At 41.1% G+C, this 23,752-nt stretch overlaps 1 protein-coding gene across 1 annotated transcript in view; it reads right to left on the bottom strand.

Annotated features, from left to right (window-relative positions):
• The window catches only part of mgat4c (mgat4 family member C), a 106,372-nt gene extending 84,890 nt beyond the window's left edge, over positions 1–21,482 (bottom strand). Inside the window, exon 1 of the mRNA XM_085411134.1 lies at positions 21,282–21,482. The gene's annotated coding sequence lies outside the window, so the exon portion shown is untranslated. The remainder of the gene's footprint in view (positions 1–21,281) is intronic.
• Positions 21,483–23,752: the final 2,270 nt, after the last annotated feature.

Below are 23,752 nucleotides of genomic sequence, written 5' to 3' on the forward strand. Positions count from 1 at the left end.
AACCCTTGTGTGGTGTTCATATTTTTGTTACTCAACCAGTGTTCTTGGGTCTGGTGGACCCGCTAGAGTTTTGGCTTTTCAAATTAACACTATCAAACAATTATATGTTAAATCACTCAAGAGATGTTTACTTCATCCCAATTACAAGCCATATGAACAGCAAACATGGTTTTTCCCTTTACCTTTGTTAGATCACATTTATGAATTAATGTGCTTCTCGTTTTTTTTTTTTTATAAAATGTTATTAAAAAAATAAATCAGTTATAATCAAGTGGAGTGAGTGGAAAGACAACACATTTACACGTGAAGCAATATGTTTCACAACTAAATGGGATCAGCTGCTCATCAATGGTGACATTAGGCCCAGAGTTGTAAAACAGGGGGAGGTGGTGCACACACTTATCCAACACTGTCCTGATGGCAGCAAGCTTGTCTCTCTGCCGTCGAGCTGGTCTGTCGTCTCGGTTATCAAAATGGATAATCCTGGAAATTTTGTGGAAGTTTTCCAGAGACATTGATGCACGGAAAGTTTCTTGCCGGTTTCTGCATCCCACAGGGATTCTGTGGATTCCCCTTTGGACCTGAAAACTCCTGCGAGGATAAGAACCCCAAAGTAGGCCTTTGGGATTCTTAGATGGATTTGGTCCATCTCCTTCCACCTCTCTCCAAAAACACATCTTCCTTCTAGATTACTGCAATCCAGAATCATTTTCTGGATGGAATCTGGGATGAAAAGCTCAAATGAAGACTTGATGTCCTGCACATGAGTAACTGTCAGCCGTGTTGGCCCTGGCTTATCACAGTAGCAGCTCTGCAGGGTGGCTCATTTCTTGGGCAAGAAGACCATTCAATTTCACCAGTTATTGACATCCATATTTCTTCACTTGCTGTCTGGTGGGCTTGTTCTGGTCCTGGAGCTGGCTGCAGATGCGGTACTCGTCTTCGTTTTGTTACTAAATGGTGCTCAACCTCATCCTCTTCTTCAAAGTCACTGTCAGACTCTGAATTTTCAGAAATGTGAAATATTCTGAAACCTCTTTGTCAACATCATCATCCGAAGCACCTCTCTCTTCCAAAAATCAATTGGATGGCCCTCGCAGCAGATAATCTTTTGCCATCTTGATCAGTTGTGATAAAGAACCACACTGGCAAAGTCTTATTTATAGTATTATGCCCCTAATTTGCAGGTGGGACAGGGTATGAGAAAATAAAATTTGGATCCCTAAAGAAAGAGGGTAAAATGTGCGGGAATGTAAGAGCAGACGGTGTTGATAGTTGAATTTTCAACAATGTTGCAACTTTGTGCGGAGCAGGAGGAGAAGAAAACACTATCAGCAGCACCAGAAAGGAGGAAGACAGAGTGTGGGAACACAGGACCTTCACTTTCAACACTTTTATTAGACCTGGGTCCAGTGGACCCGAACACCTTGTATGTAATGTAAATGCGTGGGGGAAGGTACAGTATGAGGTCATTGAAAATTAGTTCGGATTTATGTTCTATACAGAAAATAAGCCAAAGCCAATGAATTTCAGGTTGAAAAAATAATTAATTGTTTAATTTTTCTTTTGAAAAAAACTGAAAACAGGTCTCACAGACCCGAACACCATACAAGGGTTAACAACAGGACCCAGAGTCCAGATTATTATTAACAGCTACACCCTGGGGGGAAAAATGAGTGAGGTAGACCATCGGCACCAAACCGAGCATGGATTCCTGGATTGAGAGGTTTGCAGAAATGCCCTCCCTTTTTTTTCCATCATAGACTTCCTGTACTAAATGATCTGTTGACCCAGTGAGGCAGATATCGTGTCAGAAAAATCAGGAGAACTGAAACTCATTGCAGGTACCAAGCAGGACTCAAAGTAAAATCTTCTTTTTTAGAGCCCCAGCGTAGGCTCAGTTGAGAAGAAGGACAAATCGCATTATGAACAGTGTGGTAGCAACCTTTCATTTGTGTAATGCTAGAAGTACTGAACATTGTTACATCATCACAGAGGCTCTGGAGTTTTGCCAAATTATGTTGTTCCCTCCTGCAGAAAATAGTAGATTTAAAATATCTATTATACTCCCTGGTTACTTTGGCATGAATGCTTCTTAATTACTTTATGGTAAATAACACACTATTAGCAAAACACAGTGTGAAATAATTTCATATTAAAGCTTTTTGGCACATACACATGAAGAATTTTTTTACCCTATACTTTTTACCTCTTGTTTTATTTATTTATTTGTTTATGCTGTCAAAAAAAAAAAAAATCTACATATCATTTTATGTATTGCCAGTTTCACCCACAGTACATAATATGTTAGCTTAGTATATGTACTATTTTTTTAAATCAATTAACTATGGAGTTACTGCAAATTTACACCAATATTACAACAAATAAATGTATTTAGTACTTTTGTCTCTTGTCACTGGGTGGTACTCAGGTCTGAATCTGAGAGGAGCTCCTACAATCAGAAAGAGAAAACCATCACAAACTGTAGAACATCTCACAGACTTCAGGTTCTGTAGCTCTGCGCTTCCTTTTTTTCAGTCTGCAGTTCTACTGACATGCTCACACAGCTGTTTTTAGATATGTAATAATATTCTTCTGGACAGCAGCTGAAAAAAAGTCCAGCCTGTTGCTCTTGCAGTGTAATACTACTAATAAAAATACAGTAACAGTAGCGTAAGCCAGTGACTGTGTAGGCCTGCAGATTTTTCTCTGCTTCACATATAAATCAATGCAGTGCCTCATCTTTGGCTGCCTGCTACAGGTCTGAACATCCTTCAGTATATTGTAGTCAGATATACAACGTTAATATCTAAACTACATCACTGACTTTTAATTAACATTTAAGCACATCAGAGATTTCTTTGGGGCGATCGTGGCTCAAGAGTTGGGTGTTCGCCTTGTAATCGGAAGGTTGCCGGTTCGAGCCCCGGCTTGGACAGTCTCGGTCGTTGTGTCCTTGGGCAAGACACTTCACCCGTTGCCTACTGGTGGTGGTCAGAGGGCCCGGTGGCGCCAGTGTCCGGCAGCCTCGCCTCTGTCAGTGCGCCCCAGGGTGGCTGTGGCTACAATGTAGCTTGCTGTCACCAGTGTGTGAATGGGTGGATGACTGGATATGTAAAGCGCTTTGGGGTCCTTAGGGACTAGTAAAGCGCTATATAAATACAGGCCATTTACCATTCTTTAGTCAAGGTAAATTCATTAATGTAGACAGATTAGCTTCCAAACATCAGCTTCCTCCCAATAGCTGACTGGTCATCTTAGCTAACTAGCCAATAATGTTAATTACTGATTAGGCTAGATATCACACATTTACCTAATGAAAAACTGTGACGATCCCTTAAATCCCTTATATTGATTTGTCCGGTTTAGTGCGGAATACCTCAGTCTGTCAGTTTGAAGCCCACAGTGGTGGTTATGGAAAGTAAACACTGGACCTCCTTTCAGTGGCCCTACTCTATCTGCAATTCCTGAACAGGGATATGCAAGTTTCTCCGTAACTGCAACTGCTAATCAAAGCTGTCATCATGACATTTCACAGCATAATGTTAACAATTAAAATCAAATCAGAAAAAGTGACCCAGTTAACCCAAATCAGCATGATGAGCACAATTAACAATGGCAGAAAGCATCTTTGGGAAACCTTCTTTTCTTTTAAGTTGATCCAAGTCTCATCCACTAGCATGGAGATAGCGGGTTTACGACCTATACTGCACCCAAACACCAGGGGGCGACATTTTGGCTTCACTTTGGGGCTGCCGTTGGGCAGTCCATGTTTTCTGCAGTCATGTAAGGATAAGTGTCACTTTCACATATCTCTGAGAGGCCATGCACATACTGACAGGAACACGGCTTAAAGAATTTCACTGTAACAAGCGCTCATCTTCACAGTTACTAGCAGTACAATGACTGACAGCATCAACATTCTGGATGGAGGTCATCTATGTGAACAGAGCACTGCATCCTCCAGATGCTCTTGCCATATTTGTTGCCTACAGGCAGTCAAGTATTTCTTCATTTCCTTACTCCCCAGGTTTTTAAAATGTCATTTATGTCTAATGGCCGTGCTCATTAGCTGCATCTGAAAAACACACTCTGGTCATTACTAGCAACATTTGCAGTCAGGCTTCAAGCCGAATTCTCTTTTTTGAGTCATCCGTCACAGCCCTGTTCCTTGGCAGTTGGCACTAGAAATGACGCAAAGCACAAATCTTCTAATTATCTGCAGCTATCTTTATATGCTTACATTGGTAGTGAATGTGTTTTGACAAGGCTGTTTTATCAGTGTAGCGAGAAACCCAATCTGGAACAACATCCATCATGTTAAGGCTGCCAAGGCCACTTGAGGGACTACACAGGCAGTAGTGCGCTACGAATTGCACTTTACCTTGGCATGATCCCCTTGTGGGGAGAGAAAGAGAGGCATGTGCGCTGTGATGGAGACAATAGCAACTATCTTTCATTATTTACTTGTCCAACTGTCAGATATGGACAAATATTACAAACAAAAAACAAACAAAAACGTTGGCATGCTGGTGAAGATTGCCCAACGACAACTCCTCAAAGTCAGGAAGATAAAAAGTTTCTGCAGCAACCAAGACATCCACTTTTGTCATTGTCAGAATCAACAGAAACCTGGCTTGGTATTTCTACGTTAACGGTGTAAAATAAATAAGTGCTTTGGAATCACACAGTGGCAGACTTTTTAGATTCTGCATATTTCTTTAGAGGAGCGTTGTGTGGGTGTGCAACAGCCTGTCCAAGTGAGAAATAGAGAAAGAGGGAAAGTGGGTGAGGGAGCATGCTGGCTATCCTTTGTCAACTGCTCAGTGCCATTTAATGGCCTGTAAACCCCTTTGCTGGAGAAAGAACAGGCAATTAGCATACTGAGTGGATTACAAGATTGCTCTGACTGCTGGATTAATGTGTGCACTTAATCTTCTCTTTGCTAAGCGATTCTTGGATATACAGCTATTCAAGGGAAATGAATTTACCCACCTTCCAAAATACATGAAAAGGAATTTCTTCCATGATGACATCAAAATTGTTATAGTACAGCTACTTAATGCACTGTTGGACTGAACTGACCAAGATTTCTTTTTATCTATTTATGTCACATCAGATGGGAATCAAAGTGGCCCAAGTGCCCCTCTAGGCTAAGTACTCATCAAGTGCTCTTTGTTTGAGTCCAAGTGCCACTACCAATGTCAAGTTTCCCCTATGTGCCAGTTCCAAGTGGGCCACCTTGACTGACATAAAGACCTCAGTCAACATCATAAAATCAGCTTCCTTTAGAAAACAAAACATTAAACACATCAGACTGTCCAACAGCAATACCGTACCATGTAGCTAACGATTCTGGATTTTCTTTAGAGCATTGTCTCCAAATCTAATATAGCTTGAAGTACTAAACATTTCCCTGCCTTTTAGGTACATACTGTTCTAATATTACTTCAAAGCCCCTTATACAGACTCCACTCACCACTGTGTACTAAATGATGTTTTGATACACCATAAACTTACTTAATCCCTTTTTATACAGAGGTTTTGGCATAACGGCATTCAGATGAGCTCTTCATGAGGCCTTAGCTTGTCCAGACTAACCCACACCAAGCCAGTGTAATTCCTCTCCAGTGGGCGATTTTTCATATGATGTGGAATATAGGGGGCATAACACCTTACACAACAGCAATGGCAGTCTGAGATGCCAGCTCTTCCACTTACACAAATGTCCATATCTCCGCAGTCGGCTTAAAGGTCCCGCAACAAAGACCCCATTCTTCTTTTGTATCTTTACATATAAAAAGTGTGAGGCAGAAAAACGGGACAATATTACAGCCTCAAACAGAGGCTTTACACGCCTACATAACTCTGTGTCCTTGAAGGTAAACATTTTCTGAGTCCATCCCGCACAGCACACCATCTCCTTGATTGCTATACACTGGCTATTGTTGCGCTATATGATAAATACAAGGCTGTACTCCATATCACCTCAAACTTTGTCTGCGTTTCCTGACTGTGCCATCATACTTGAGACACTTTGTCTATTTGCTGGGTTTGATATGATCTTTAATCTATGGCTTACCACCTCACATTAGAATCTTTTACCCTGGAGCGGCGCCCAGAAGGAAAAGTACAGCTAACACTCAGACCCAAGGCAGGGCGTCATAAAATGGTAAAATGTACACACTGTGGCAGATAATGTCAGAATCATATATTCATTCATTCATTCATTTATTCACAAGAAGCATTTTGTTGAAAAAAATACTAAAAATACTATTTTGCTGGAGGTAAGCATATACCGGTGGGGGGCAGCACAGTGGCATGGTTAGCACTGTTGCCTCACAGCAAGAAGGTCCTTAGTTTGACTCCAACATCTGGCCAGGGCCTTTCTGTGTGAAGTTTGCATGTGTTCCCCGTGTTTGTGTTGGTTCTCTCCGGGTACTCTGGCTTCCTCCCACAGTCCAAAGAGGTGAATTGGCCACAGGTGTTAATGTGAGTGCGAATGGTTGCCTGTCTCCCTGTGTTAGCCATGCGATAGACTGGAAACCTCTCCAGGGTGTACTCTTTCTTTCTCCTATGACAGTTGGGATTGGCTTCAGCCCCCCTGCAACCCTGATAAGGGTAAGCAGAAAAAAGTGGGTGGGTGATAACCATATACCAATGGACCATCATGTTGTTGAGAGTTAAAAATCAAAACAAAAAGCTTGTTTGCCTCACAATATTTTTTAAGAAAGTGGGTGCAGTAGCAATAGCACAATTTATTGTTCCCTTCCTCTTAATATCAACACAAATTACCGTCTTCACAGCCATTCCCTGCCTCCATCCTTGCAGATAAAAGGCTTTTAGGATGCACCCGTTCAAAAAACTCAAGTGCTGATTCACTGCATTGTATCAAAAGGGAACAGATGGCTGTGGTGCAGTATACAGTACCTTCACTGTCAATTGAGACGAGTGCTCAGTGTTCCAGCAGCTAGACTGACACGTCATGAGCTACATTAGGATTTTACATCTTGCTTTCACTCCTCAGACATTTTTTTTTGGGAATACAAAGCTGTAGAAAAAGAGCAAGGACAACAAGCAGAATGAAAAAGAAGGCCTGGATCCCTGGACACATTAAGAATGCGTTTTCTCCTTCGAAATCAATAATGTCTCATTGCCTTGAAGATCGCCAGGAATGCCATCGCTTCCAATTTATTCATTCATTCTTCTCAATAGCACACTGTGGTGATCCCCTGTTTTCCATCCCATCAGCCCTCCTTCTCTTTCCCAGTCCATCTCGTGGGAGGTTCCTTTAAGTTGTTAAGATCTCTTCTCTGTCCCTTTAACAATGGTATTTGTCTGAAAATAAGTACACACGGTCAGCCCCGGCAGTCTGCAACTAGACCTGGGCGATATAAGATTTTTTCATATCATGATATGTTGTTGTTTTTTTCATTTCAGGCGATAACGATATCTATCACGATAAGCCAAATAACTATATTTGTAAGATTTAAATGTGCCGTTGCTCACAAGTAAAATGTGAAATAATCAGCTTGTTTTGATTTAAATATTTATTTCCCATAATAAGTTTGCAATATTTGCCTTTATTTATCTGAAAAAGTCTCCTGTTCCTTAAGTACATCTACCCTGTTGAACTACACAAAAGGCAGCCGCTAAAGCGTTTCAGTTTCAAAATAGAACAAACGAAACAGACTAAATTGTCAATTCCACTTAGAAACAAAATATTAATTCTAAAAATAAATCTTAGTTTGTTTTACAGAAGAACAGACAAAATTGACTAACTTTTGTCAATATCAAATAAACTGAGAACTAAAAGGAAATTCTCAATCTCTCCTTGTTGTATAGCTGAGCTTTTCAAACAGTTTTAACAGTTACTTTAGTCTGACAAAAGCCGAATGACGAATTAGCGCTTCCAGTCAGAGATTGAGCATGCACCGCTTTATTGTATTTCCAGACTTGCTTTCGGCACAATTTACAGTGCGCGCTACTCTGTTTTTTGTCAGACTTGAAATAGCCGAAATACTTTCACACTACGGAATGTCTATGGCTCTTCCGTTCGACAATCTCTCCGGCATTGGAACCATCAACTGTTTTCTCTTCGGTAACCTTCGGTCACACTCTCGGTTGATTTTTCTCTAGTCGGCACACCCGGGCGGCACGGCGGCTGGCTGCTTCCCAAACAAATACACATGTGCGGCTTGGCACTTGTGCTGTACGTAACAAGTCACGTGACGTGACGCTGCGGCTGTGATTGGTTCGGCTCTGCGCTACTTAATTTGGATTGGCTGTTCTTTTTTATTTAAGAGGACAAGAGCGGTGAGGCCTATCGCAATAGTTAAATTTTTCTATCGAGAAAAAGTTATTTCGCAATACATATCGTTATCGTTCTATCGCCCAGCTCTATCTGCAACCCTGGGGCCGTAATTGCTGGATTGTATCAGTAGAAATAAGCTTAAACATTCATGTTTTACTCATCAGGCCTCTATTTAATATGCAGCACTAAGTGGATATTTTTTTCCACACACATCCTTTGTCTCACTTTGTGAAAGTACCTAGTTGAGACGAGGAATCATTTCAACCCACTCTTCACTTTCCAACGTCCCCAAAACCTGCTCGGATTTACCTTCAAGGTGCCCTGCGACAGGTCGAGGTTGAAAGTAGAAGCTACTACACACCAGGGACTTCCTAAAATGTATTTACTCCTTAATTATCGACATTAGCCAGAGACGATGGGAATATTCAGGCTCAGACAGCTGCCGCCAGTTTCCAGCCTCTCTCAGAGTCTTCAGAGTGAACTGAAGACGTGAAATATACTCAGACATCACAGAAAGCTACAACCCACCATCTGTGGGCTAAGCACTTAAAGAAATCACCAATCACATAGGTAACTTTAGGGGAAAATGCTCATTGCCAGATGTAGTTTTTAAGAACTGGCAGCCATCATATTTTCATCCTGATGCACCTATAAAAGACCATCTGTTTCATGTATTTTTTTTAAATATCTTTTGGACTAAGCCATAGATTAGCAAGATTCATCTGTTAGTTCTCTCACTGTGAGAATAAAGAATCATGTTTTATTTTCTGATGACCAAAACACCTGTAACTTCCTTCATTTCCAGAACTTCACAGAAATCTCAGAGGACACTCGTGTGATCGTGTGCTCTCGGTGAATCTCCGTCTGAGTTTGTGCATGTGTGTACACTCGCATCACTTCTGCTGAGCGTAACAATAAAACACAGCTGAACTGTGAAACCCTTACTCAGCAACTTTAATGCTGGCTCTGTGAACAACGGGGTCAGAGCTTACAGTAATTTTTGTTCTCTCTGCATCAATATATGATGCTTCACTGGGGGCAATGAGAACCTGTCCAGAGTTATAAAAGTAATCTATTTGTGCCTGGTGAATGAACACACACTCTTTGAGTGAATACACACCCACACACTGCACACCTTTTGACCCTTCAACAATGTGGGGTGTGAAATAGCAAAGCTTAACAGCTCAATTCCTCACAAAACCACTTAAGTCAACTCTGGTTTATTACAGCTAACATACCATCTGCTTCCCAGGGTGGCTCCTCATTAAATATGGAGGAAATAAATAACATATCTTAATAAAGTATCTCACTTCTGAAGTGCTGAACCTTAATGTGACCAGTCCTAGTAGAGGGGAGGACTAACACAAGTTTGACAGCTCTTTTTTTAAATATATTTGACAGGCGGTGGAACATGGTGAGAAATGTAAGAAGTTTTTTTTAGAGAGTGCTGCTCCTCCAGACAGTCTTGACAGATAATTTTTATCTGAACACATCCCAGGGAGAGTTGCAGGCTGTGTAGAGCATCAGAGCAACCTTAGCCAAACTGAGCAGAGAGTTCAGAGTCTGGACTACTAATCCAAGCAAATAAACAGAGAAACCAAAGGAGAGCAGCCGAGTCGGTCAGAGGAGCAGACCTGAGGTGGAGCAGTGGGGATAGATGATGAGAGAGATGGAGGTGTGGCAAAGATGAGTTTTTGAAAAACCTTCATTGCAATAATTAACTTATTATTTGTTTCTTATTTTGCTTCAGCCAACTGTGAGGGTGTTTATAAAGCATAGGCATGTCACCTCTTTAATCTATTTCACAGTGAGTGATCTTTGTTTTATACCCTCTTTATTTTAGTGCAACCAAAATGACACATCATCTAAAATTCATTTTTCAACTTTTCCATAATATTTTCTTCTACTACATATTTTAGCTGTTTTAGCAATTGTGTTGTGATGTACCTATTTATTAGTGAATTCAAATTTATATTTAACTTTATGATGTAATAAATAATGGTATTTAATTAATAATATATAAAATTTGCAAAACTAATAAACCTTCTGCAACATTATCTTAAATACTTCTAATCTAATCTTTTTTATAATTAGATAATTAGAAAATCCAATGAAAATGCCACTTCCTCAGGAAATGACCTCTTTGCCATTGTTGTCACAGGGCACGGTCAAAATGACCCTGGTAATGTAATTTCTAGCATTATAAATTGACAATAATGCAAAGTAATCTCTTATGTTCATCGATTTGCCCGGACAGCTAAAGCCACCATTACTGTCACTGTGTATTAACAGACATATGTTGTGTGGGTGTGTAGATATCTGAGCATAAAAGCATAATAAATTGCTGCTCCTCTGATGCTGCTTAATTTAAGCCAGCCACTTGGGATGGTGTCGTTTATATGAGCATCTGTTTACTGTCGAACACCACTATATGTATTTATGGTAAGATAATATGTGAGAATGCTTTTGTCAAAATATTGTAACCGCAATTAATCACAACTTTAAACACTGGCTGGTACCATTCAAAATGAATGGATTAATAATTCAACAAGAGCGGGTAGAGAACGCAAGCTAGTTTTTAAAATATGCTTGGTGTGCAGTGTTGTGGGTTTTCTGAAAGGTGATAAATATTAATTTTTTAATAAGCTGAATTCCTTAGAACAATCACAGCAGAGCTGAGGAAGGTGGTCTTTTATCTGCTTTAGAGGGGTGTGCAGGTGTTGCTGGCTGTAGCGCTCCCTACAAATTTGTTTGCCAACTAGCAAAATTCATTTTTGCTTTTCAGGATTTGTTTAAGCTAAAATATATTTAATAAATCATAATGCAACGTGACTTGCATTCTAACTCGGATATTTAACTGTCCAATTACAAAAATTCTTTGGTGACTGAGTTACATTTCCAAGCTTTCAAATCAAGTCAAATTGTGTAACAATGTATATTTAACCACTAATTCTACAAGAGAAAGCTAAGATCTTTGATCTTGTTGTATCTTGTTTTATTGAAACAGAACACATTAATTCAACACTACAATTCAGCAGTAAAGCTGTTTCAACAGTTTCTCAGTCCATTTAGTTAAGCTTTCACAGTTTAGAGTCCTTTCCAGTTTCTTCAGTTCTGTTGTGCAGAACTTACTTAGACCCTACCGTCTCTGACAACACTGACAATGGTAATGGTAAACAGTTTGATTTCATTGTATCCACTTCAAAGAAAGTTTCACTAACACAGCAGCGCTTACTGACAGGAAAATTCAATAATTCACCTCAGTGACTCATTTAGACGTGTTTTGGGATTCTTTCATGAAGTTTTACATCTTCTTCCAGAGTAAATAGATGTGGACACTCGTCCTACACTCATGACAGATTAATGGCATAGTTGTTTGTCCTACATTGCCCACCGTAGCTCGGATTATACAATTAAATTGGGAGGAATAAGAAAACAGAATTCAGTTGCTTGCAATTTGCAATCTACTGCCATCTAGTTGTGAGATTTTACACACTGTACCTTTAAAAAAGACATATTTCAAGAAACAGTCTCTTTAACACTTATGGTTAAGATCCATCCACGTCATCCATTTTCTTCTGCTTATCCAATTTCACATAGAAATCACAAGTTACAACAAAGTCAAGACACTAAAAATTCTTATGAGCAGCTCCTCTTCAAATGTTTCTTCTCTACACGTTTTGCAGAAGCACCTGCACTTTCTATTGCCCAAGAATGACAGTGACTTCTATTTTATCCCACTGGACACACTGAAGAGCTTTGCAGATGGTCACATGCTGTGTTGCCTTCTTATGAAAAAGCACCACAGGCTACATTTGGGGAGGTACACTCTACAGGCAGGAAGCTTTATTGACAGCTCAAATGATAGAGGCTGCTGAAGTCCGCTTCTGGCAAAATGCAACAAAGCTGGCTACTATTACCATCAGGGTGTATACCTCACCCCTGACGTCGTTGCCCACCTCTCAATTTTAAATACACTTAGTCATTGAGGGCTAGCAGGAGGGACTATGCGCTTACCTGCTGCTCCTTGGCAGGTAGCTCCATGCCCTCCTGGGTTTTAATTGCACCTTAGAACATATATGCATCAACACTACAATGAGCGGGTGGAGGGAGGTTTGGAGTCTTCTCCCACCCCCATTCTCTGCGGCCTGCTGGAGCGGGAGGGCTAGTAGGAGGAGTTGGCCGTCCGACTGCGGTCTGGGGTGTGGGGCCTCCCTGCTGCTGCGGAGTCGGGGTGGTCTGCCTCTCCCCACCGCAGGGAAAAGGGTAACACCACCTGGGTCTGGGTGCAATTCCCCCCTCCAGGGGCAAGGGTACCTAGACCCGGTTTGTAGAGTACGCTTGGGGAGTGTGATTGTGTGTACAGCGTCTCTTTATGTCTGTCTCCACGTTGGTTGAGTGTGGAGTGAGTGCATATGAGAGTATGAGGGTGGGAATGGATGTTTGTGTCTGTGTGTGCCTGTATGTCTGTGTCTATATGTCAGGTTGGGTATCAGACGCCACCTCTCTGGGGACACCTCAGGCCCTCCAAGGTTTGGAGGCCTATCTCCACCCACCACCACTTCCCCTGCCGGTGGCGGACTCCCTCAGGTGTCGGTGTGTTGGTGGTTCTTTGTGTCTGGGGGTGGGCGTCCGGGTACACACCGGCTCACTCCTTGGCGGCTGCTTGTCGGGGCCTGGGGCCTGGGGCTCGCTCGGGCCCCTTTGGAGGTGGGGTGCCCCCGGCCTCTCGGCCTGGGGCTCGGTCACTCAGGCACAGCTGGGGGCCGGCGGAGCTCACGGGCGCGTCACTGCAACTCCCCCTGACTTCTGCTCCGCGGCTGCTGGGCGAGCCCTCATCTGGGACTCTCCTCAGCTCTTACTGGAACAGTGGCGCGGCTGCCCCTCTGTTGGTCTTCCATGGTCTCTTGTGTTCTGGGGGCCTCTGGATGTCTGGAGTTTTGATCTCCTCCATACCCGCTTCACACCCTGGAGGACGGGGCTGTGGCCCCCCCACACTCCCTAGCAGATCATTACATGGAGAAACCTTTGGAATGCAAGCATGCTGATCCACACAGGTATGCACACATGGGTATTCACAGACGCGGACTAAAGCTTTCTTGGCTGCTGCCTCAAAGCACACTGTGCGCTGTCTATCTTGCGTGCTGCACAATATCGTTTATTATTTAGTAAATATTGATATCTATGACTAGCTAGTTTATTGTGATGGTGCTTTGTTTTCTCTATTATTATGTTGCTCTTTGTTGTTTGCTGTCTCCTCTGTTTGTTTTTTTTGTTTGTTTTTTTTTTTTTTCTCCATACAGGTGACCCAGGAGTTCTTTTTTTTTTTCTCTCTCTTCCCCCCCCTTCTCACCGTCTCTTCTCCCCTTTGGTTTTCTTTCTTTCTCTCCCCCTCTTTCTCTCATTCATTCCCCCTGTCCTATTTATTTAAAAAAAAATAAATAAATAAAAATAAAATGACAAAGGATGAACTGAAGCTCTGCCATCACGTAATGTCGCATACTGCTGTTTCTGATGTCATTTAAAAAACAAAAAAAAACAAAAAAAAAAAAAAAACAAAGCTGGCTACTACTTATATATGGCACATTCAATATTCACACCTTACCTCGATCTGTCAAATCTACCTTAGTCTTCCTCCTTTCATTTTATTGTTATATAGTAGCAATTCAAAGAATTTGCCTACATAACTATCTGAGATAATAAATAATTATTTCCTGAAAAGTTCTCTGAATGCATATATAGTTTTTTTCCTTAATAGAAAAAAAGTTTGGATAATATACCACATTAGTGTTCTGTTGATTTATGATCTAGGAAGTTACGTGTTATCATCCTCCAGCTTAGTAGTGACTTTCAAATGCACTATGCAACCATGAAGACCCTTTACCCCTGCAGCAGCTCCAGAGCCGGGTGACCCTAATTACAGTGTTGGCTTTGCTGCCAAACCATCTCATTGGAAACCAGCCACAGCTTTGGCGACCCTGGCATACGAGCTGTTCCCAATGGAAAGCAATTTAATGCTTGACTGCTCAAGGAACAAAATATATGCAGCACAAGAAATCCCTTAGATAAATTAGAGTAGGCAAGTGGACTCTGTTAGACTTTTATTTGAGGCCTTATAAGCCACATGTCACCTTAGAGGTGGCATGAAACCAAAACATGGCAGAAAGCAGCTGAGTTCTATTACCAAGCAGTGGGAGACTTCTAAAAGAAGCGCGGTGCACCAACATACTGACAGGAGGAAAACCCAACTGTACAGTACAGTCGAGTTTCAAAGCAACCAACCAAGTTAGCATTGTTTATTTTTGGCCTTTTTGAAAAGAAAAGACTCCCCTATAAAGTTTCTTGTTCATCTGCATTCTAAGAAAAAAATGTAATGAATCATATTCACATAAGTTTTGACCACAAAGTAACTGCTCTCTGAATTCCTCAGTGAAGTAGGATTAAAATAATAAGCAAGTGGAGAAGACAATCATTTCTCTTTCTTCTTCTGTTTATTGCTCATTAAGCCACTGTCTCTGCATAATTCATCCTTTTTATACTAGATAAAGGCAATTTACACCTCATGCCATAATTCTGATACAAGTGACAAAGTCTGGCAGCAGTCTGACTTAACAATTTGCACATAGTATGCTGATTTGACAAATCAGTGGTCAATAATTCGAACAGCGACTGTTTCTGTTATATAACTTTCATTTATTTTTTTAATAATTTGTTCTTATTAACACTGAACTTACCAGACTGGACTGTGTCTTACTGACAACCTTCAGGCAGTGCTACCTGATTTGTTAATTAAATTATTCATTTCTGTTTTTGTAATGTAAGGACCAAGTACTGAAATCAGCTGTACTTTAGTGACAGGTCAGAGTTGTTAAGGGGACTTAACAACTGGAAATGAACCAAAAGTATAAGATGTCCTGACTTATCATTCTAATAAAGATATTGTTTCTAAATGCTTTTAAGGTATTGCCGCTCATATATTGAAGATAATAATAACAATAATAATAATAATAATAATAATAATAATAATACTGGATTGCATTTATATAGCGCTTTTCAGGGCCCTCAAAGCACTTTACAATTCCACTATTCATTCACTCTCACATTCACACACTGGTGATCATAGTAATGTTCTCAGAAATACTTCAAAAGTTGTAACAGAACCCTCTCAAGTATAGTGGGAAATATGGTTCAGAAGCAAATTAGTCTGGATTTTGAGGTGCTCAGTTAGAGTTAAGACCACGGTGACCTTTAGATTGAAACGATGTCCTGGGGAGTCAGATCCATTAAGCACAGTAGCCAGAGTGAGACCCACACTGAGAATCCATCTCTTTAGATTAGCCAACAGCAAACAGGCCAATGACTGTGTCAAGCCTGCTTCAAGCCTCCTGCCTGGGTGGAATGACATATGCAATGCCTTGAAGCAGGCCTGACAATATAGTACCATTTTCCCTTCTGAAAATTGGAGTTGTGCTTCCATCTAACCTTTTTTTATTTTTTACAAAAACATACAAAGGATACATACTTTCCCACTAGGCAAAGATAAGACTAGACCGCATTGTAATTGTGCTCGCACTAGGCACAGTTACTTTGTTCAATTTGTTTGTACCATTGTCTATTCTTGCCACTTGCCTGTAAGCCTCACACAGCCATTAACAACTGAAATGGGAAAATTTTAAGATCGCGCTACTTCTACTTCTTCCAGGCCAAGTATGCATGCCGCTCTTGCACTTTCCGTCTCTCTCTTCGTGTATACACACTTGAAAAGGCCTCATGCTGAGCAAAATCAAGTTCATGATTTTGTGCACTTTGCGGCTCCATCCTCTCATAGGTACTATAGATTTGTTATTTACCAAACTCATCAGTTTTCACAGAGGAAGCTGTTGTCTAGGAATTTGTGGAGTAGCGATCACACTATATGATCTATGTGCTCTAGTGCAACTGAAGCTCTCCGGGGCTTACCTACCCGACCGGGGACAGTTTGCTTTGCTGTGCCTGGGCATGACACACAGAGATCATAGTAGACAAACAAACTGGACTTTGAAGGTCACTTTGCTTGTGAGTACGACCTTAGCTGTTGCAGAATGTTAACTAAACCTTTACATATACATACTGTAGATCTACTGTACATCTAAAATACAGCTTAATTAGAAGACAAATGATTGTAGACTTACTCATTTATATATTCAACTCAGTGTCATCACATCATCACATTTTTAGGGTTTCTATAGTCAGTAACTGATAATAAATACTTTCAATACCTAATGGTTATTTTTTCTGTTGCCCAAAGCTGCATAGTATGATTTTACATGGCTCAGAAACTAAGAGGAGTATTAAAAAAGAGACATAGTGAGACCACAAATCTAACAGCCTACTGTATTGCAAAATACATTATCCTAGTAAGCACAGGCAAAAATGTCTGATTTAAGCGGGCTGATTAAATTAATTAATTGTTGTTACCAACTCTACAAACATTTCTCTTCTAATGGCCCTTACAACTTACACATGGTGTGCACAGTCCACTGAATAGCTGTCTTTTTATTTATTCTTTTTAATTTAATTTATTCTTTGTCTGGGAGGATAAGCGGAGCACAGCTGAGTGACTATTTCAGGTTTGTTAATATTCTGCTTTGTTTACATTTGAAAGCTTCTTGAATTTTTTATGAGGATATATAAAGAAAGATTTCATGAATTTTTGGGGGGTTTGTTTTCCAACAATTTACCACAGTATAATTCTTTTTGTGATTTTATTTTGCATTCATATTTAGGTTATTTATTTGAAACTGACCAAAGAAAGACTTCACATTTTAGACCAGCCAGAATTAGGATTTTGTTTATTATATATAACTAATACCTAATATTATTATTTAAAATACTGTTCTGTAATGTTCTACAGCACACTTATCATGTTCAAATTCTGACAGAACAGAAAACAAATATTTAAAATCTAAATTAACTATAAAGTATAACTTCAGTTAGGAGTAAAAATGACATTTTAAGCTTGACAGAAAAAGCTATTTTATTTTCATATTGACTATTGATTTATACTTATCACTACTATACTACTATCTCTACCAGCCCTATGTCAGTGTTTTACTCTAAAGGTAACACCAAGTCTGTAAATGATGCCAAGCAATACCCTTTTGTAGTACTGTTTGTTGTTGAACAGTCATCTAGGTTTGCCTCTAAGTGCTGAGTATATTTACCCTCTATCCAGTGCTATGCTTTGTTGCACTCTGTGAAACAAGGAAGAATTCAATTACATGGTGGCCGAGGCCCTGACAAGAGCTCACTCTTGTTTCAATCACCCCACAGGTAGATATGGGGATGAGAGGAAGTGGCATGCCAGTTACCACACCATGGACCACAAGGAAGCAATGAGGCGTAAGGAGGCGCTCAGAAGGTGGTGGTCAGTGGCATGGAAAGACCAGCAGGAGCAGAAGTCCTGTTCATCAATAAACAGCATCTTTGTCTGTTAAGAGAACTTTATTTAGAAAATCTAGAAATATAAAACACGAAGATGGACAAAGTAACAGTGTTTCAAAAGAAACAAAGTAGATAATATCAAATTTACATGTTTGGAGTTCTGTATAAATTTAATATTATATTTTAATGACCCAATGCACCGCATGGAGAAAAAACTATTTTAAGTATGGTACATTGCAATATTTTATGGCCTTTTTATTCCTAAGTTGCATTAGCTTTTTTTTCTTCCTTTTTTCAAAGAATTCTCCAGTTCAATTTTACATTAAGCGCATTTGAAAACTAATGGATTCATGAACAGACTCAAAGAAAAAGAACACCATCAATCACCACTATTGCCACACTTTTCATTGTGTTCATAATTTTACTGTACAAACAACTGTGGGTCCATGGCTGCAGAGCCCATTTAAGGCACTAATCAACCATGTTATGAGTCCACAATGATAATTAATGGGTTATACTGGTAGTCGGAGGGCATCATGGAATCAGAGCAAACTGTTGTTTGTGAAGCCCTGTATATTTCTCCATTTTCCTCTCCATAATGTGCTATTATTGTGTGCATTTCTTGGGGCTGGACTGTCTCCGGTGATTGAATGCCACTGTGTCCTGGAGGAATCCAGATCATTTAACTGCTATTGTCTTCAGTTCCCTTTGGACACTTTTGTGTGAATGTCTGTGTGCTTGTGCATATTGCCTATAAATGATATAAATGGTTAAAGCCTATAGAGGGATATTGGGAAAATAAAAACATACCAACAGGCTGGGTGACAATGACAGTTTACTAAAGAGTGGGGTGTTAAAAGGTGCATGGGAGGCAACTTTTATCAATGCTGGTGAGAAAGTGTAAAAAAACGTACCAAGATTCAAGTACAACAGAAGGATTGTTGAGTGCGAGAGCAGGTGACCGGAAAGATAAGATCATGGGAAAACTGGAAACCTGAACCCTCCATAGCTCATTACTGAGACTATGTGAAGTATCCTCTGAAGGTCTACTAGAAGACGTGAATGCAGCATTACGGGCAACCATCACAGTGGCAGACATCTAAGAAAGGGTCTCCAGGATGAAGAATTGGACAGCATCAGGCCCTGACATGATTCATGCCTACTGGCGGAGAAGCTCTCTGCACTCCATGAGCACCTGGCAGCACACATGAACCAGCTGATAATAGATGAGGCACACCCGGAATGGCTAACTGAAGGCAGGACATCAGGATTGACCCATCCAACTACCGTCCAATAACCTGCCTCAGTACCACATAGAAGCTCCTGTCAGACATCATAGTGGGTAAGACGGACAGGCACATGGCTCAATACATGAGCTCTATCTACAACAGACTAGTAGACAGAGCAGTAGACTGAGACTGCAAGACCAGACTGACCAACCTGTTCATCAACTGGATTAACTACAAGAAAGCCTATGACTCAGTGCTCCACACATGGATCCTGGAATGCCTCGCAGTGTAAAAGATCAACAGGACACGAAGAGCCTTCATCAGTAAATTAATGGGGATGTGGGGAACAACACTAGTGAACAATTTAAGCCAACTGGACAAATCATCATGAAGTGCGAGAGCTATATAGGTGATACTCCATCCCAACTGCTGTTCTACATAGGCCCGAACCCCCTCAGTGAGATCATTGACAAGACTAGCTGTAGAATGTAGTTGAGGACAGCTACAAGTACCTGGGAATCCCACAGGCAAATGGGAATCATGAAGAGGCCTCTAGGAAAGCCGCAACTGCCAATTACCTGCAGAGGGAAAGGCGTGTCCTGAGGAGTCAGGTGAATGGAAAGAACAAGATTTGGGCAGTTAACACCTACACTCTGTTGGTAATCAGATAACCCCCTGGAATAATAATAATAAGGTGGCCAAAGCGGAGGTAGAAGCTACTGACATCAAGACAAGGAAGCTCCTGACCATGCATGGAGGGTTTCAAGTCAAGTCCAGCACTCTGAGACTGTACCCTAACTGAAAATATGGAGGATGTGGACTGGTGAGTGTCAGAACCATTGTCCAGGATGAGACAACAAAGATTCATTGGTACATCAGAAAGATGGCCACAACCAACCATGCAATTAGAGAATACCTCAGGCAGCAGAAACATGAGAAAGAAGAGGAGGAAGGAGAAGAACCATCATGAAAGAACAGGCCCCTGCACGGTATGTATGACAGGCACATAGAAAAAGTGTCAGATATGCAGAAATCCTACCAGTGGCTGGACGAAGCTGGACTGAAAGACAGCACAGATGCACTAACCATGGCAGCACAGGAACAAGCTCTCAGGACAAGATCGATAGAGGATGGGATTTACCACACCAGGCAAGACCTCAGCTGCAGCCTGTGTAAAGTTGCCCGTGAGAGAATCCAGCACATAACATACATGAAGCGCCATAGCCAGTTAGATGGACATAGTCACTATAACGCGGTTCACCTTTTGCAGCCTCGCTGTTTTGCGGATTTTTTTCTTTTGTGCAATTTTGCATGATTTTTTTTTTTTTTTTACAGCGCATTGTGTTCTGTGTCCTGATTGGCTGTAGACCATTGTCAGTCAATCTCATGCTGTGGTCCTGTACAGTACAGAATGCATTCAGCTTGTTAAAATTACATACATCTTCTATCGCTAGCAGTGTGACTCTGAAGTGCTGTACTGTATGTTTGCAAGTTTTCTCCCCAAAAAACACAACAATGTCGATGAAACGTTTTCCACCGTCAAAGGAACCTGTGGGTGTCTTTGGCTTCATTCTATAATACTGGACTTATTTTTCTACGAAAGTTTGAATTTTGAGAGTGTTTAAACAAGACAGAAAAGTGTGAAAATTTTCACGCCTGTCTGGTTTACAGCTTTAAAACATCTATAATAATTGTTAAAAATAAAGTTGGCTACTTCACGGATTTCACCTATCGCGGCTTAGTTTTAGAACGTAACTACAGTGATAAACGAGGGACCACTGTATATCCAGCAGAGCTCTGGAGGACCTTCAACAGCATTCCAAGAGAGAGTGGGGACATTGAGACCAAATGGACCATGTTCAGCACCTCCATTGCCGAAGCCACTGTACTGAGCTGCACAAGGTGGTTGATGCCTGTCGTGCTGGTAACCTCCAAACCAAATGGTGGACACCAGAGGTGAAGGGAGCGACCAGGCTGAAGGAGTCCTATCGGGCTTGGATAGCCTGTGGGACTAACTATCAGGCTTATCATATCATAGCTACCGATGGGCCATACAGAAAGCGGCTCGGGCAGTGGCTGAAGCAATAACTTGAGTGTGGGAGGAGTTCAGAGAGGCCATGGAAAAAGACTTTTGGATAGCATTGAAGAGATTCTGGCAAACCATCAGGCAACTCAGGAGGAGAAAGAAGTGCTCTACCTGCTGACTTTGACTGAGAAAATTGTCGGGCTGAAGGAATACTTCGAGGACCTCCTTAATCCCACTGGCACGTCTTCCATGGAGGAAGCAGAGTCTGGGGATGAAGGGGATGACTCACCTATCTCCAGGAGCAAGGTCACTAAGGCAGTTAAACAGCTCCTTGGTTGCAGAGCCTCTGGGGTGGATGAGGTCCACCTGAGTTCCTGAAGGCTCTGGATGTTGTAGAGCTGTCTTGGTTGACACACCTCTACAATGCCTCTACAATGTTGAGTGGAGATGAGGGGCGGTACCTCTGGATTGGCAGACTGGGGTGCTGGTTCCCCCCGGTCCTCCGGTCCCCTTTCTTTCTTGATGTGTAACCTAATGGGTAGGGGAGACAACGTATAGCATAAGTTGAGGACAATTTTGCCTTACCTGTGTTTTCTCTTGATAATGTGCCAGAAAAAGAGTCCTCAGGTATCCTGAGTGCCCTGAGTGCCCTTTTAAAGATATTCCAAACAGGAAAATATTTGATTTAATAATTGTAATTATTGTAATTATGTCTACAATATTGATCAGATGTTAGTAAACTCCCTCTTTGAAAAAAGACTAAGCAGTAAACTAAACACTGACTGAGACATATGACTGAGGTATGGCTCTCTAATTTATGCATAACAAAGAGGTAGCCATACTGAGTTTTTCATTTCTCTACTCACTTAACCACCAACTAGGTCACTTCTTTAGCTCTGCCTCATCTCATTAAACTCTCAATTATTCATTGTGGGCGTATATTTTTCAGTCCCAGTTGGTTTACAGCTAATCCGCTTATAGCATGCCTTTACTTGCCTAACTGACTCTAACTGGCCATAATCGACAGGGGAAGCAGTATATACGAGACAAATGGACTAACAAACAACCTGCATTGTCTTTTATACAGGTTTGTCCAAATCCAAAGATATTATTTTAAAGTGACAGTTGATAGAGTATGTGCAGACAATTACTTTATCGCCGAAAACAAATCAAATAATCAGTTATCAAATAATCTGTTATATTACTTAGCACCAAAACAACATTTAAAAACTAAATTAATAATTACTACTAATAAAGGCATTCTAGTTCTTGTTTGTATGAGTGCAACCAGTAAAAGGTTTGGTTTTTAGTGATTATGTTCTACAATGCAAGCACTGAAACATTATATCAATTAACAAAACGCAGCAGAACGGCAGTACGGTGGCACGGTGGTTAGCACTGTTGCCGCACAGCAAGAAGGTCCTGAGTTCAATTCCACCATCAGGCCAGGGCCTTTCTGTGTGGAGTTTGCATGTTCTCCCCGTGTTTGCGTGGGTTCCCTCTGAGTATTCCGGCTTTCTCCCACCATCCAAAGATATGCAGTTTGTGGGGATAAGTTAATTGATTAATCCAAATTGCCCAAAGGTGTGAATGGTTCTCTGTGTGTTAGACTGGTGACCTGTCCAGAGTATACCCTGCCTCTCGCCCTATGACAGCTGGGATAGGGTCCAGTGGCCCTGAAAAAGATAAGCGAATGGATGGATGGACAAAATGAAGCTTATAAAAAAATTGGTAACACAGCATTTGTTTGAGTCTGAACACCAAAGACAATGTTTTTTTTCTTCTTTTTGTATAAGCTTAAAATCAAAGGTAACCAGAATGCAGGGACCATAAACTAAGCCCAACACCTCTTAGACTTCCAGACTACATGTCCGCCCTTGCTCTGCTACCAGGAAAATCATTTCAAAATACAGCACACTGACCTGGAGTCGAACTGAAATCATCAGTAGCATACAGTAAAGCTGTAAATGCAGTTTGTTCATAGTGATTGCCGTATTCAGTGCACCCTTTTAAAATCATTTTCATTCACAATGAAACGGTCTTGGAGCCCACCACCACCACCACACGCGCGCACACACACACACACACACACACACACACACACACACACACACACACACACCACCACCACCACCCCCACCAAACACACACACACACAATAATTCAGTGGCAAATGGATTTTTGCTTCAGTACAAAAAATGCTCAAACACCGACAGTGTTTCCTACATATTATGGGCACACACATCTATACTGGGCCTACTTTTGTCCTTTCCAATCTTCTCCAGTTCTTTCTATTCATCTACTGGTGCTTGGCTCTGATTACTGGATATCAGGTCTGGGCACAGGCTAATCATGTGTCCCACAGGCTCATTAAGACTCCAACAATCTGAGAGTAGCACATTATCCCAGACATACTCTGGTGTGGCATAGCAGCTTGAATGCCATGTCCATGGAGAGTGAGAAACCACTGGTGCTTGGCCCATCAGTTTCTTTCAGCTGGTTTTTGGCTTTGTGAAATCATTTCACATCTCTAAACATGTTCTTTCACAAGCCATAATCCATCCATTCCCAATTTTTTAGATAGCCCATTGACAGCGTGCACAGGAACAGGTGAAAAGTAACCTTGCTTCAAAAGAGTATATATATAATTTCCTTTGAGCTGTGGTAAAGATTCCAGCAAACGACTTATAGGTGAGGCTTTCAATTCAGACAAGGCTTTCCATTAAAAAAAAAGAGAGAGAAGCAGAACTGCATTAAAGT

This window comes from Rhamphochromis longiceps, linkage group LG7 (assembly GCF_057381845.1).
Source record: "Rhamphochromis longiceps isolate RC_006_pf linkage group LG7, R_longiceps_female_GT1.1, whole genome shotgun sequence".
NCBI lineage: Eukaryota > Metazoa > Chordata > Actinopteri > Cichliformes > Cichlidae > Rhamphochromis > Rhamphochromis longiceps.